General features: G+C 38.5%; 2 pseudogenes; both read left to right on the forward strand.

Annotated features, from left to right (window-relative positions):
• Positions 1 to 817: 817 nt before the first annotated feature.
• On the forward strand, positions 818 to 2,800 carry LOC138807122 (sentrin-specific protease 2 pseudogene; annotated as a pseudogene).
• Positions 2,801 to 2,866: 66 nt separating this feature from the next.
• On the forward strand, positions 2,867 to 5,119 carry LOC138807123 (sentrin-specific protease 2 pseudogene; annotated as a pseudogene).
• Positions 5,120 to 10,902: the final 5,783 nt, after the last annotated feature.

Here is a 10,902-nt window from a genome sequence, read left to right on the forward strand (position 1 = left end):
TATTTGGATTTCAGTACTAATATCTCTTTTAATATGTGTGTGTATGTTGGTGGTGTTGGTGTGTGTATGGGATAGTATTGGTTCTTAAGATCATTGTATTTGCACTATCCTTCAGTATCCTTTAAGTTTCTCATTTAAGTATGGTAGTGTTGTAGCTCTACTGCTTGCAACACAAAATTCTGGCTTTCTGACAGTTAACTGATGGTGAATGTCTACCATTAGACATTTGTCAATCTGGGTTGGTTTCAAATTATGATCTTCAGATCTCATTCTCTGCAGTAAAGAAGGCTATAAGAGTGAGCCACTATGCTCAGCCAGCATTCCCCAAAAGTCACTTAATCTTTCTGATCCTCAGCTCCTTTCTGTGGAAAGAGAAAAGAATTACTTTGTGGACCTTAGAATCTGGTGTGAGCTATGACTGGGTGCAGGAAGTATAAGTGTCATGTATGTGTGAGCAAAGCCTGATGCTTGCATAAAGCTGCTGATTTTTATATTGAAATGAATTCCAGAAAATGGAAACAAGAGGAATTTTTTTGTCTTGTTTGTTTATCCATATGTTTTTTTTTCTTTCTGGGTCCAGTCATAGGCCTGAACTCTGGGCCTGGGTGCTGTCCCTCAGCTCTTCAACTCAAGGCTAGCACTCAACCACTTGAGCCACAGCGCCACTGCTGGCTTTTTTTCTGCTTATGTGGTGCTGAGGAATTGAACTCAGAGCCTCATGCATGCAAGGCAAGGGCTCTACCACTGAGCCACCTTCCCAGCCCCGATTTATCCATATATTTGAGGGAGAGGAAGAGGACACAGAAATTGAGGGAAAATGGGGAAACACAAGCAGCAGTGGTACCCAGTAGATATGATGTTGACAACTTGTGAACAAGAACAGGGGGGAAAACTGGAAGAGAAAAAAGGAAGTGGTGACATTATCCAACAAGAAATGTACACTTTACCTAACTTACAAAATGGTGACCCATTTGTACATTACCTTTACAAAAACAATTTTTAAAACTTTCCAATTCTCTTTAGAGGCTCTCAAGACTAATGCCAACCTATGGAGTGTAAAGGTCAACTTATATGATAAATACAGCCAGAATCTTGAAGAAATTTTGTAACATATATTCCATTCTAAGTACCCAGTTTTCATTAGGGGTGGAGCTGGCACTGGCCCTGAGCCTCTCTGTGCTCAAGGCTAGTACTCTAGCACTTTAGCTACAGGACCACTTCCAGACTTTTCTATTTATGTGATACTGAGGAATGGAATGTAGGGTTTCATGTATGCTAGTCAAGTACTCTACCACTAAGCCACATTCCCAGCCCACAAAGCTGTTTCCTTTACTTTTTGTTTTCTACCACTTGTCTGGTCATGAAATCCTTCTTAAAGCTGTGGGACAAAGGTCTGTGATATCTTGGCACCCTGTCCCTAGGTAAAATCATAATCAATCTTTGAAATTAATATACTTTATTGTGAGTGTTACTGTTGTGCATGGGTTTGTCAAGCATTTGGCAAATATATTCATTTGCCAGTAGACATATTCAGAATTTTAAATTATCTGATATTTTTAATTCATAAAACTTTTATCACTGTAACCATGAATCACTTGGCACAGCAGGTATAAACAAGGTGAGGGAGTACTTTAAAATAAAACTACAAAACTGATTTTAAGATTTAGGTGCTAAGTGTGTCTAGGTGTTATTACATTTTAAAAAAGTACAATTCAAAATGGTTTTTCTTCATGGCTATAGAGTATTTTCTAAACCCATGTTATTTGAGTTCAAAGGTCTTATGAGTTATTTCAAAATACAAATTAAAGAGGAAAATCACGGAGGAGGTAAATAAATACATATATGTTAATTTTTTAAAGGGAAAATGAAAATCCTAGATGGCAGACTAGAGATAAAGCAATATCAGAGCCCTATATGCTTCAACAAGAACTAAGAAGCTTTAATTGTAAGATCAAGCCAGAAAGTGGATAACAGGCAAAGGCAAGCAGAGTCTACCGCCAACTAAGAAACATCGCAATGTGCAATGACTGAGAGGCTTGATGGTGGTGGCCAAAGCTGCCAAGGCAGCAATGGCTGCAAGAGGTCTGGGGTTTTCACCTCATGTGTGTTGGCCTCCACTGCTCCAGTCTGGTATGTAAACAGTGCTGAATAGGATTCTGGGTGCCATTTTCCATTTCTGCAACTGGTCGTTGCCCCGAGTTTGGCCCCTCCTCAAAAGGTGGCGCTCACACAACACTCTGTTTCCTCCAGTGGGTACTGATGAAAATACCTGTTAAAGACAAAGATTAGATTGCTTTATTCACCAACTGAAAAAGTTGCTGCAATGTTGGTAGCTTACTTGGATTCCCATTAGAGCTGACCACAATGCCCATGGTGATTTCTGCTTGTAATGGAACATGAAATGTGGCCTCTTGAGGAGAGGTATTTTTGAACTCTTCATCTTGTGAACTGACAGGTTCTGGATCTCAGAACAACATGCTGAAAATGGATAATAAATCTCCTGATGGAATAAGTGACTATCCAAAGATCAGTGGCAGTTACATGAGATCAGCCCTGTAGAGTCCTGCCTTCCTTTGGTTTTACTTTGAATTCAGAAGACTATGATAGAACAGCAATTGGTTGGGGCCACAGCAGGGGCAATTCAGAGAGTTGCATAACATGGAAACCTCAAGAACAGGATATAACAGATATTTCTGAAGAGGGTAGCAAGGGTGTGAGGTGTCCCCATTGTTTTGGAGAGGAGGTGAGAAATCACAGAAACAGAACTGACCAAATGTTTATGAGTATTATACAGAGGTAAATTCTAGAAATATTGGGTAAAAATGATGACTTCATTCTTGGAAATTGTTTAAAGTGCCTATGAAACATGCAAGAACACTTCTACTGTAGGCACTTGGATACATGTGATGGGAGTTTTGAGAAGTTAGTGACACCCTTTTGAATTTTCTCCATTGGTTATTTATTTATTTATTATTTATGTTTATTTTGTCAGTCATGGGGCTTGAACTCTGGGCCTGGGCGCTCTCCCTGTACTCTTCAGTTCAAGGCTAGCGCTCTACCACTTGAGCCACAGTGTTACTTCCTTCTTTTTCTGTTTCTGTGGTGCTGATGAATCAAACCCAGGGCCTCATGCATGCCAGGCAAGCACTTTACCACTGATCCACCTTCCCAGCCCTCCATGGATTATTTAAATCAAGGAAACTGATATGATCATTCAGAGAAAGATGTAAGAAGGGAAAAGAGATGGACAAAACCATCAGCATTATGGCAGGAACAAGAAGGAATAATCTCCAGCGGAGACTGTCATGCAAAGAAGAATTATGGTAGTTGTGCAGGAAGGCAAGATCAGCTAGGGTACTCAAAAAGAAGAAGGAAATAACAGGAAAGGCCATGAAACTCTTATCTCCAATTAAAAAAAAACCCAGAAAACAGGAAGTAGCACTATGGCTCAAATGGTAGAGCGTTAGCCTTGAGCTGAAGAGCTAAGGGACAGCCCTCAGGCCCAGAGTTCAAGCCCTATGTCCAACAAAAAAGAAAAGAAAAGATCACTGTAAGACCTGAAAATGACAATAAAGGAGGGCATCCGGCTGTACGTGACCTATCAGAAGTATCAGCCTGACTCTGCCTGGAAGCAATGTCTTTTTTTTTTTTTTTTTGGTCGGTCGTAGGGCTTGAACTCTGGGCTTGGGCGCTGTCCCTGTGCTCTTCAGCTCAAGGTGAGCACTCTACTTCTTGAGTCATAGTGCCACTTCTGGTTTTCTAGTGGTTTATTGGAGATTAGAGTCTCATGGACTTTCCTCAAGCTGGGCGCTGGTGGCTCACGCCTGTAATCCTAGCTACTCAGGAGGCTGAGATCTGAGGATCAGGGTTCAAAGCCAGCCCGGGCAGGAAAGACTGTGAGACTCCTATCTCCAATAAAACCACCAGAAAACCGGAAGTGGCATTGTAGCTCAAGTGGTAGAGCACTCACCTTGAGCTGAAGAGCTGAGGGGCAGCGCCTAGGCCCAGAGTTCAAGCCCCATGACCGACCAAAAAAAAAAAAAGAGTCTCATGGACTTTCCTGCCCTGGCTGGCTTTGGACCACAATCCTCATATCTCAGCCTCCTGAGTGGCTAGGATTACAGGCGTGAGCCACCAGTGCCCAGCTTGGAAGCAATGTCTTATTTAGGAGGAAAATAGTAGTAGTTGAGGCCAAGAAAAAGAATTTCTTAGACAAAGAGAAGGACAGAAGAACAGATGATCTTGAACTTATTGAAGACCTGGAAAAGAAAATCAATAATGCCCTAGACCATGGCCCACAGGATGAGATCCTCAGTAGTGCTTTCAAATTGAGAATTACTGAGGGAGATATCCAAACCTTAAAAAACTTGTTCACTGATGAGGTCACTAATTTTTACATGAATCTCCTAATGGAAAGAAATAAAAGCAAGGCTATCCAGTACTTTCATGCATTCATTACTTTCTTCTATCCTGACCTAAGTCTGGGGCTTACCAAGCAATGAAACGATGGACCAAAGGGGCAAACCACTTTGAACAAGAATTTATTCTGTGTCTATTCATTGGAAGTTACATTGGATCCTGGTGGTGACAGATCTAAGATAAAAATATCTTAAGTATCTGGACTTTATGGGACAAAAGGGAAGCAAGATGGGCTGGGAAGCTGGCTCAGTGGTAGAGCACTTGCCTTGCATGCCTGAGGCCCTGGGTTCGATTCCTCAGCACCACATAAGCAACAAAAGAAAAAAGCCGGAAGTGGCACTGTGGCTCAAGTGGTAGAGTGCTAGCCTTGAGCCGAAGAGCTGAGGGACAGCGCCCAGGCCCAGAGTTCAGGCCCACGACTGGACCCAAAAAGGAAGCAAAACTGTGAAATTTTCCATCAGTATTTACAGGATGAAAGTAAGATGAAAAGAAATGTTGATCTAATTCTTTTAGAGTGGACACACTACAGTATGAAGTCACATGAGATTCTTCAACTGTTGAATGGGAGCGATTGTGGAATGTTTACTTCCAAATATTCAAATTCTATATTTCTAGGGACAAACCTATCACATTTATGCAGGAACAGATGCTTCTCTTTCAGTAGAAGACAGTAGAGATCCTCCCTCAGCAGTTGCTGTGACTGTGCGCTGCTAGGTCCTATTGCTGCTGGTGTTTCTTTATGGGCATTTCCTCATGCATGACAGGATACAGTGTCTCTACTCCATTTCTGTTTGCCCAGGTACTGAGCCGTAAAAGTGCATGCAGGCCCTCTGCGTCCAAATCCTGACAGGGTGGAGGAACAGCTTCCAACCTCTGGAAGGCTGTGTCTGCTCAACCCATACAAGAACAAACATTGATTGATTTCTCTTTTTGGTCGGTTGTGGGGCTTGAACTCTGGGCCTTGGCACTTTCCCTCAGCTCTTCAGCTCATGGCAAGTGCTCTACCACTTGATCCACAGCGCCACTTCTGGTTTTCTGAGTAATTTATTGGAGATATGAATCTCATGGACTTTGCTGCCTGGCTTGGGTTTGAACCTCAATCCTTAGATCTCAGCCTCCTGAGTAGCTAGGATTATAGGTCTGAGCCACAGGTGCCCAGCTGATATTTTTTGTTTCTTTCAAAGAGTTATTTCCTTACAAATGTGGGAAATACAGGATTTATGCTATGAATTGTTTTGTTTTGTTTTTACCATGTGTTTGTTCACTTATATTATTTTTCTCATTTATTTGCAATCATAAGACTGTGGCCATTTTCCACTGTTCTTTTATACTTAAGTTATTTGAACTCTTTATTTCTGAAAGAAGTGTTAATCAGACTTCCACTCCTTGCTGAAGATTGAAAAGGAAAAAAAAAGAGAAAATAAATCCTGTAAAGGAAAGACAAAATTCAGAAATAACGAAACACTCCTTAAGATTTCATAGATGGAGTTTGGGAGTTTCTGGGAAATTGTTAGATTTTGAGAAATCTAAATTGACACAAGATTATAGCAATCCTGATACTTTTTCCAGGGTATAAATTAGAGCAGTGGAAAATGGTCCAAGTTTAATGGCTGTGAATACCTATTTAAAGTGATAGGGGAGATATTTAGAAATTTAGGCGATCCAGGCGCTGGAATCCTAGATGCTCAGGAGGCTTAGATCTAAAGATCATGGTTGAAAGCCACAAAAGTCTGTGATACTCTTATTTCCAATTAGCCGCCACAAAATCAGTGCTGTGTCTCAAGTGGTAGAGCACTGCCGTAAGCAGAAGAGCTTAGGGACAGCACCAAGGCCCAGAGTTCAAGCTCCAGGACTGACAAAAAAATGTAAGGCAAAACAGAGACATAATTTACATTCAACAAAATGTATCCATTAAATAAAAAATTTAAATGTATTCTCATAACCTCAAGTACATTATTAGAAGTAAGAATTTTAAAAAAACAACTTATCTAATGCTCCTAAGACATTTCCATCTTCTGGTTGGTCTTAGAGTATTTCAGGAGGCAAATAATGTTTTTCAAAAAAAAAAAATCCAACTCAGCTCCCACAGCTGGAAGAGAAAGGTCCCCATTCATTTATGCCCTCCATGGACCTAGGGTCTAGCAGTGGTCAAACCCATGTAAGATCCCACTTCCTCCAGCATGGCACAGAGCATTGTGGGAGTTGTAGTCTCCATTTGAACACAAATCCTTTGAAAGTGTGGGGTTTTTTTTTCTTGTTGTTCTTTTGTTTCTGTTTTTGGAAAATATCCCACCCTGAAATCTATAACACTCCGTGTCAAGCAGTGTGAATATGGACAACTTTGTCTATAGTAAAACCTTCTAAGTTTTGTAAACATTCTTGTGTTGTAGAAAATTCAATACTGATATGCAAACATTGCTTTTTAATAACTCATATTGTCATTCCAAACAAAACAACAAAAAACTTTGAAATCTACAGAGTAGATTTCATTTCGTACATCACTGTAATGCTCATGTTATTTTATATTAAAAGTTTACATTCTATGTAATTGTGTAAAAAAACACGTGTGGATAAGAGCATTAAGTTTTATGGATCTACATTTTAGGGTGTCCTCAGCTTGATATTTTGTTTCAGTAACATAGAAGACTTTAATCTTCTGGTTCATTGGCTCAGGATGGGGTTGGATTGTGTCAATCCTATGACCAGTATTTTATGTTGCATTTTTATGAGGTTCTATATCTCTAGCAGGATGGCCAAGGTTCTTCATGTGACCATTTAGGAAAGTGAGTATTAGGGACTTCTCAAACCTGTGTTTACATCATCTTTGCTGATGCTCCTTTGGCCAAAGCAGGTTAAATGGCAAATTGCAAGTCATTGTACAAAGGTGCTCTCAGTATTTGGATACAAAGAAATGTGCCATTTCAAAACCATTATGGAAACGTAATGCAAGAAATATATATTGTATACATTTTTCCTGTATAACTTTGGGTGAAAAAAAACTGAATTATAGCAGACATCACTACCACAGTGTTTAAATATGTAAATGAATGAAGTAGAGTACAAATGCTGAATTAAGTTCTAGGATATCTTTGCATTAAGAGAAAAGTAGTTCATACATCCCTAAGTGTACTTCACTAATAACTAGTTTTAGTGAAGATGTGATATGTTTATTGTTTTAATTATCCAATTATTTTGTGGGAATAGTAGTTTTAACTATATGTGTGTGTGTGTGTGTGTGTATACATACATATGGTAACCTAGAAATGAATTGCTTTTATACTATCTAGCTACTGACTAATGGACTGTGGTTTCATCTTTAGTGGATAGTTTAATGTTCTATTTGAGACAGAAAACATTATTTTTTCATAAAAAAGCTTTATGCTTTTCCAGCCCATGTATGATGTTTTGAGAAGAAAAATCTGGGGCACAATCACACAGGTTCTTTCCTGACTACCTCATTTGCCTTCTCTATCAGCCATGCTTCCAGTATCTCCTGTTCATTGTCAAAGGCAAGAAAGAATGCAAGGATTTCTGGTGAGTTACTTTTTATTTCTCACTTTATTTTACATTCCATTTTGGGAACCTAAGAGTGTCCAAGATTGAAGAACAGAAAAGCAGATTCTGCTTCAGGAACATGTTCCTAAATAGATAAAGATTGATCATAGATTTAGTGAAATATAAAATCTTACATTCTGTGTAAGTTGAGTGCTGATTTGCTTCAGTTTGCTTCTAGTTTTTCTGATGTGAGAAAAAATAGTCACACTTGTAATGTGATTCACTGACAGCAAGGAGATGACATCCCCTGGAAGGTGAATGTTCATTATCATCTAGTCCAGTATCACATCCCCATGAGTAACATTAAACTATATTAATGAAGATTGATGGGAGATGCTGAAATAGTGTGGTCACATACACTTCAAATGCTGTAGAGGACGGAGTAAGCGATAGGTACTTAAATTACTCTCTATACATGCTTCTTGGAATGCTTTGTGGTCTTTGTCTTACTTAAAACTTAAGACTATATTTGATGGTATAGTCTACGGTGTTTCTTGAAATCCCTATTTTTTTCTAAAGTGTCCTCACAGTATTTTTTTTTGCTCTATTTTCTCTCTTCATTCCATTTCCTACTCATTAGCTTTTTAAAAATTTCTCTTTCTCTTGAGGCTAGGAAGGTGGCTTAGTGGTAGAGTGCTTGCCCTGCATGCATGAGACCTTGGGTTCAATTCCTCAGTATCACATATGAAGAAAAAAAAAGCTAGAAGTGTTGCTGAGGCTTGAGTAGTAGAGCGCTAGCCTTGAGCTGAAGAGCTGAGGGACAGTGCCCAGGCCCAGAATTCAGGCCCCATGAGTGACCCCCCCCCAATTTTTTCTCTTTCTCTCTCTTCAGGTCTATTTTTTCTTTCTGTCTCTTTTCCTCTTTCTTTCTCTCAGTCTCTCTTTCATATACCTCTCATTTTTTTCTTTTCTTCAAATTATCTTTCTGGGAACCAGTTTTTCTTACTGTTCAACTTGCCTATGCTAATGTAGCTAACATGTGTGGCAAAATATCCTTAGGAATCTACTGGGAGAAATGATTCATGAATATGTGACACATTTGAATTGTAGTCAGTGAAAAATATACAAAAAACAAACAGCAAGATGCATAGATTATAATAATGTGTGTCTTTTGTTAATGTGTTTGTTATTAATGTTATTTCTAATGTGTGTTTCCAACTAAAATATGTTTTAACATGTTTTCAAACACTTTCAATTCACTTGCTATTTCACTAGGAAAAATAGATACATAAGTCACTTTTATCACTGATAAAATTCAGAATCCAAAATTTGAATTTTCCATATTCCTTTTGAAGACAGGTCTTGCTAGTCCAGGAAACAATTGAACTTGTTGTGTAGCCTAGGTAGGTAGGCTAATCCTTCTTGAATTTCCCAAGTTCCAGAAGTATAGGTATTTGGCTACTAAACCACTCTTAAATGTACAATTCATTGAAATTGCACTTGGCCTCATTGTGTGACCATCCCTTCCATCCGTGTACAGCATTTTTTATCATCCACGTATGAAGCTGTGTAATCATTAAGTATACAGCTCCTATTCTTCTCTGTCCCAGTCTCTGGAATCATCATACTTTTTGCCTCTATAAGTTGTTCATCCTTGAAAGTTCAATAAGGGGAATAATACCATGGTTGCTCCTTTATGATTGGTGTATTTTATTTAGCTTATTGTATTCAAGGTTCATGCTGCTGTAAAATGTAATCAAATTGCCTTCCTTTTCAATGCATTTATCTATTGTTTTACGTGCTTTTATCTTTTGGTTATTGTGAGTCATTTTAGTGAAGTGATTTTCCAAATATTTGTTCTAGTCCCTGCTTTCTGTTCTGTTGGGTACAAATCTAGAAATAGAAGTGCTGCACCATATTCCTAATTCTCTATATAGTTATTTTTGGGAGTCTCCATACCATCTTTGTTTTACATTCCTGCCAGAGATGCACCAAAGTTCATATTTTCACATCCTTTTCAGCAGTTGTTAGACTTTGGATTTTTGTTGTTGTTGTTACTTAAAAATTTGAACATATTAACAGTGTGAAGTATCTATTTCATTGTAATTTTGATTTGAATTTTACTCATTAATATTGATATTGAACTTCTTTTCATATTTTAATCAACTATATGTATATATTCTTTTTAGTCTTTTTTTCCCATTTCAAAATCAGATTGGTGTTGGGGGTTAATTATAGGACTTCATTTTATATTTTCTAATTCTTTTCATTTAGTAATCTATTTAAAGATATATGCAAATATTTTCTCATATACCATGTTTTTTCTTCTTTGTTGATCATGCCTTTTGGTGCACAAAATTTCAATTGTATGTACTTAGTCTTGTTTGGCTTTGGATCAATCACTTTTGGTGTCCTATCTAAGGAGTCAAATGTAATTTCATGATCCTGTCTTACCATCTTGTCTTCTTGTCCTCCTTTCCCTTTCTTTTTCTCTCCTCGCCACTCCTCTCTTGTCTCCTCTTCTTCCTTCTTTTCCCTATCCTTTTGCTTCCCTTCTCCCCCCCCCCCGCCCCCGCCTTCACCCATTTTCTTTTCTCTGTATGTCTGAGATGAGCACTTGCTGTGTTACCATAATTGGTGTCTAATTTCAAAACTCATGTGACACACCTACCTCAGCCTCACCATGCCTTTCTTGTGCTAGGACTGAAGCTTGAACTCACAGGCCTCATTCACTATTGGTACTGTCACTTGAGCCTTGCTTCCAGCCTGTTTATTAGCTGATTAATTTGTCTACTCAGGCTGGCTTCCAGACCTCAGCCTCCTTAGTAGCTAGGGTAGGATAACAGTTTTGAGCCAGAAATACTTATTTTACTTTGTTTTCTCTTACCTGACTATTTAACACTAACAGTGAATTGGATACTACAATAAAACAAGATTATTGTTATTAGTTTATGTAGAATTTATATTCAACCTAAATTCAAAATATTT

This window comes from Dipodomys merriami, unplaced genomic scaffold (assembly GCF_024711535.1).
Source record: "Dipodomys merriami isolate MVZ:Mamm:240054 unplaced genomic scaffold, mDipMer1.0.p SCAF_411, whole genome shotgun sequence".
Taxonomy (NCBI): Eukaryota; Metazoa; Chordata; class Mammalia; order Rodentia; family Heteromyidae; genus Dipodomys; species Dipodomys merriami.